Source organism: Theropithecus gelada, chromosome 8 (assembly GCF_003255815.1).
Source record: "Theropithecus gelada isolate Dixy chromosome 8, Tgel_1.0, whole genome shotgun sequence".
Classification (NCBI taxonomy): domain Eukaryota; kingdom Metazoa; phylum Chordata; class Mammalia; order Primates; family Cercopithecidae; genus Theropithecus; species Theropithecus gelada.
In genome coordinates, this window is record NC_037676.1 from 96,925,817 (window position 1) to 96,931,787 (window position 5,971).

Here is a 5,971-nt window from a genome sequence, read left to right on the forward strand (position 1 = left end):
AAAGAATAAGGTAAGAAAAAAGGATAATAAGGATATAAAGAATAAGGTAATAAGGATATAAAGAAAACAGTTTTTAGACAGCTGTATAATGTGTTTATGTTGTATGTAAGAGTTGTTAAAAAACAAAGTTTTGTTGGCCAGGTGCAGTGGTTCACGCCTGTAATCCCAGCACTTTGTGAGGCCGAGATGGGTAGATCATTTGAGTCAGGAGTTTGACACCAGCCTGGCCAACATGGTGAAACCTCGTCTCTACTAAAAATAGAAAAATTAGCCGGGCAGGAGTGGCATGCGCCTGTAATCCCAGGTACTCAGGAGGCTGAAGCAGGAGAATAGCTTGAGCCTGGGAGACGGAGGTTGCGGTGAGCCAAGATTGCACCACTGCACTCCAGTCTGAGCAACAGAGTGAGACCCTGCCTCAAAAAAAAAAAAAAAAATTAGCTGGGCGTGGTGGCAGGCATCTGTAATCCCAGCTACTGGGGAAGCTGAGGCAGGAGAATGGCTTGAACCCGGGAGGCAGAGGTTGCAGTGAGCCGAGATCACGCCACTGCACTCCAGCCCGGGCAACAGAAGGAGTACTCTGTCTTAAAACAAAAGAGTCAAAAAGTTTTTTTTTTTTTAATTAAAAACTTTATAAAGTCAAAAAGTTATAGTAAGCTAAGGGTAATTTATTGTTGAAGAAAAAATATTATTTAATAAATTTAGTGTAAACTAAGCATACACTGTGTATAAAGTCTGCAGGAGTATAATGTCCTAGGCCTTCACATTTATCCACCACTCACTGACTCACGCAGAGCAATTTCCACTCCTGCAAGCTCCATTCATGCTAAGTGCTCTACACAGGTGTACTGTATTTTATCTTTTACACTGTATTTGTACTGTACCTTTTCTATGTTTAGATATGTTTAGGGCCAGGTGTGGTGGCTCACACTCGTGATCCCAGCACTTTGGGAGTTTGAGGTGGGCAGATCACTTGAGTTCAGGAGTTCGAGACAAGCCTGGGCAACATGGTAAAACCCCATCTCTACAAAAAATACAAAAATTAACTGAGCGTGGTAGCACACGCCCATAGTTCCAGCTACTAGGAAGGCTGAGATGGGAGGATCACTGGAGCCCAGGAGGCAGAGGTTGCAGTGAGCTGAGATCATACCACTACACTCCAGCCTGGGTGACAGAGCAAGACTGCCTTAAAAATAAAAGTAGACATATTAGGTACACAAATGCTTACCACTGTGTTACAGTTGCCTGCAGTATTCAGTACAGTAACATGCTGCACAGGTTTGTAGTCTAGGAGCCATAGGCTCTGTGTAAATTTGATGTTTGTACAATGACAAAATCACCTAACGACACATTTCTCAGAAAGTATCCCCATCGTTAAGCAAAGCATGACTGCATTTCTTTTCCTGCAGAGCTGCCATTTCTGTTTTGGTTCATGCTTATCCATTTATTGATTAACATTGGCATCATTTGTAAATGCCCCAACTGTTAACTATGTTTTATTCACTGGAACCTATAATTTGTCTTTTATTCTTGTTCATTCTGCTTTCAAATTAAGGTGTTAACATTATTCCCACTTTTAGGACAGAATTCTTGAACCAAAAACAAAAGTCTCAAAGCTCTGTACTCTAGTGGTATAAAGAACTCCTCAAGAAGCTGCCTATGTAAAGGGCAGGGAGGGAGGACAGAACTGTAATTTGCAGATTACTCTACTGACTGTATGTGGCCACCAGGGGGAGGTTAAATTGTGAGGCTCTGTTTTAGAGGTGGAGCCCCCTGCAACATTTTTCTTCAGGTGTAATCTTTGCCTTTGACCTGCTCCAAACCCAAATATGTATCCCACTTAGAGGACCAAATTGGTTAGACAGTTCAGTGCTGTTTTCCTTATATAATGTAATGCCTGGGGCCTTTTTCCACTTATTTGTTGCTTCACCAAAGTGGTTAAGAGGCCAGTGTGACAAAGCAAGTGTTCTAAGCAGAAGTGAGGTCCTGAAGATCCCAATTCTGACCATTACTTTTGTGCCCAGGAGCTCCAGTAGCTCACATAACAAAAAAACAAATTGAACTCAGCTTTTCACAAAGATGTGTGCCTCTGTTACCATTCAAATAGATCACTCTCGTCCGGGCACAGTGGCTCACGCCTGTAATCCCAGCACTTTGGGACGCCAAGGCAGGAGGATCACTTGAGGTCAGGAGTTCGAGATCAGCCTGGCCAAAATGGCAAAACCCCATCTCTACTAAAAATACAAAAATTAGCCAGGCACGGTGGCATGCGCCCTGTAATCCCAGCTACTTGGGAAGCTGAGGCAGGAGAATTGTTTGAACCTGGGAGGCAGAGGTTGCAGTGAGCCAAGATCCTGCCACTGCACTCCAGCCTAGGCAACAGAGCAAGACTCTGTCTCGAACAAACAAACGTAGATCACTCTCAAAGGTGGTTGACAAAAAAATTTGGGGATCCTGGATACTGAAAAGATAACAGGATCTCCACCATGACATAAGCTACACTACAACCATGAAGTAAGAAGTCCACCACAATCTGAGCACTATTTGTCCATTTCACAGATGAGAAATTGAGAGGATAATCTCATAAACAAAAGATCCAGTCAATATTGCAGTCATTTGTCACTCATAGGCAACAGGAATATTCCAGCGTTTATAATTTATAAGATGCAGAAGTGGGTCGGGCGCAGTGGCTCACACCTGTAATCCTAGCACTTTGGGAGGTCGAGGTGGGTGGGCCACCTGAGGTCAGGAGTTCAAGACCAGCCTGGCCAAGATGGTGAAACCCCGTCTCTATTAAAAATACAAAAATTAGCCAGGCGCGGTGGCAGGTGCCTGTAACCCCAGCTACTCGGAGGCTGAGGCCGGAGAATCACTTGAACCCGGGGGGCAGAGGTTGCAGTGAGCCGAGATTGCGACACTGCACTCCAGCCTGGGTGACAGAGTGAGACTCTGTCTCAAAGAAAAAAAAAAGAGATACAGAAATGATAGGTCCTTTTATAATGAGCAGGTAACCAATTTCATTGAAATTGCCTCTACCTCATATCTCTGTTGCTAAAATTACTCAAAGAAATATGCCCAAATTTATCCACCAACTTAAAGAGTCAATTTGATTTAGTGATCTTTTCCTTTTATCCAGGTCTTTTGGATTCTCTTGTAATGCTCCCAGGTAGAAGTAAAATTGTTTGGACATGGATATTACTCAATAAATTCAGTTTATTGCCCTTTGTGTGCTATGAAAAATTTGATCCTCTCAGTCCAAAAGGGACTCCATGAAAATATAGTTCTATAGAGTCAATTAAAAAATAGTTGTTTAGTAAGCAAGGTTATCCAAAGGCTATTCCATCCTTCCCATCCCCTCTAACTTATCTTCACCCAAAATAAAACTGAAGGGTTTCATCCATTTCATTACTGGTCTGCTCCCTCTGCTTAACAATACCATATACCTCTTAGGCCAGGCACGGTGGCACATGCGTGTAATCCCAGCACTTTGGGAGACTGAGGTGGGCGGACTGCTTGAGCCCAGAAGTTTGAGATGAGCCTGGGCAACATGGCAAAACCTCATCTCTACAAGGAATACAAAAATTAGTCGGGCATGGTGGCACTCACCTGTAATGCCAGGTACTTTGGAGGCTAAGGTGGGAGGATCACTTGAGCCCAGGAGATTGAGGCTACAGTGAGCCATGATCATGCCACTGTACTCCAGCCTGGGTAACAGAGTAAGACCCTGTCTCAAAAATAAACAAACACCAGCACAGCAAACACCAGGACTCCAAGATGGCGTCAGTCGTACCAGTGAAGGACAAGAAACTTCTGGAGTTCAAACTAGGGGAGCTGCCACGCTGGATCTTGATGTGGGACTTTAGCCCTAGTGGCACTCCCCGAGCGTTTCAAAGAGGTTACTACCGGTACTACAAGTACATCAACGTGAAGAAGGGGATCATCTCGGGGGTTACCATGGTGCTGGCAGCCTACATGCTCTTCAGCTACTGACTTTTCTACAAGGAGCTCAAGCACCAGTGGCTACACAAGTACCACTGAAGAAAAGGGCACGCTCTGCACTCCCCCACATGACCTTCTTGGCCCGAGTCCCTCCGTAAGGAACACAACCTCGATCATTGCTGAATCCTTTCATATTCTAGTGGGAATTAACCTCCAAGTAAAAGACGACTGGTACGTGAAAAATAAATAAATAAATAAATAAACAAACAGATAAATAAATATGCAATACCGGCCGGGCGCGGTGGCTCAAGCCTGTAATCCCAGCACTTTGGGAGGCCGAGACGGGTGGATCACGAGGTCAGGAGATCGAGACCATCCTGGCTAACACGGTGAAACCCCGTCTCTACTAAAAAATACAAAAAACTAGCCGGGCGTGGTGGCGGGTGCCTGTAGTCTCAGCTACTTGGGAGGCTGAGGCAGGAGAATGGCGTGAACCCGGGAGGCGGAGCTTGCAGTGAGCTGAGATCCGGCCATTGCACTCCAGCCTGGGCGGCAGAGCGAGACTCCGTCTCAAAAAAAAAAAATAAAATAAATATGCAATACCATGTACCTGCTGTTGACCTGACTTTTCTATAACATTGCTCTCAACTTCATTCATTCATTCTTTAGGAAAGATTTTTTTTTTTTTTTTTTTTTTTTTGAGACGGAGTCTTGCTCTGTCGCCCAGGCTGGAGTGCTGTGGCCGGATCTCAGCTCACTGCAAGCTCCGCCTCCCGGGTTCACGCCATTCTCCTGCCTCAGGCTCCCGAGTAGCTGGGACTACAGGCGCCCGCCACCTCGCCCGGCTAGTTTTTTGTATTTTTTAGTAGAGACGGGGTTTCACCGTGTTAGCCAGGATGGTCTCGATCTCCTGACCTCGTGATCCGCCCGTCTCGGCCTCCCAAAGTGCTGGGATTACAGGCTTGAGCCACCGCGCCCGGCTCTTTAGGAAAGATTTACTTGGAAGATGTTCAATTTAGTGAAAGAGACAGATATAAAACAACAAGGCTATTTTTGTGGGTAAACACATAGAAATATCATTGTGGAAACTTTCTCAGAATTAAAAATCCAGTATGAAATTCCAGATCCACCTTTTTTTTTTTTTTTTTTTTTTTTTTTTTTTTTGAGATGGAGTCTCACTCTGTTGCTCAGGCTGGAGTGCAGTGGCACAATCTAGGCTCACTGCAACCTCCAATTCCCAGGTTTGGTCAAGCGGTTCTCCTGTTTCAGCCTCCCGAGTAGCTGGGATTACAGGCACGTACCACCATCACCAGCTAATTTTGTTGTATTTTTAGTAGAGACGGGGTTTCACCATGTTGGCCAGGCTGGTCTCAAACTCCTGAGCTCAAGTGATTCTCCTACCTCGGTCTTCCAAGGTGCTGGGATTACAGGCGTGAGCCACCGTGCCCGGCCAGATCCACATTTTTAACAGACATCAGTTGCAAGTGCCACAATATATGTGTTATATCCAATGGCATTTAATATTTAAATCAAAATAATAATACATGATTATATGTATTTCTTTCTATGCTTATAATAATAAAAATAATCATACTTTTATCAATGTATAACTCTTTTGCACTTCTCCTGAGTCTTGTGTTAGGTCAGTCTATTTCACAGTCATCACATTTGGAAAAGATCAGAAAAAAAGAAGAAAGGGGAAAGCAAGTAATTTGGTATTTCTTAGTCTGTCATACTAAGTAGCTAAATGGTAACTGCCAGTCTAAGGCAAAATAGAACAGATTATTATTAATTTCTCAATGTCCTGAATACCTAGTTTGGGAGTGTGTGTGTCTGTGTGTATATACAAATTTACATATATTTATGTATATATAAATTTATTATATATTATATGTTATTATATTATATATTATATATATTATATATTATTTATTATATTTATATAATAAATTTATATATACTAAATATATGTTTATATATATGTACTAAATATGTTTATATATAGTATTTGTTTTTTAAATAGAGATGTGGTCTT

General features: G+C 43.0%; 1 pseudogene; it reads left to right on the forward strand.

The window, feature by feature from the left end:
- The first annotated feature begins 3,771 nt into the window (after positions 1-3,771).
- LOC112630717 lies at positions 3,772-3,987 on the forward strand (annotated as a pseudogene).
- The last annotated feature ends 1,984 nt before the right edge of the window (positions 3,988-5,971 follow it).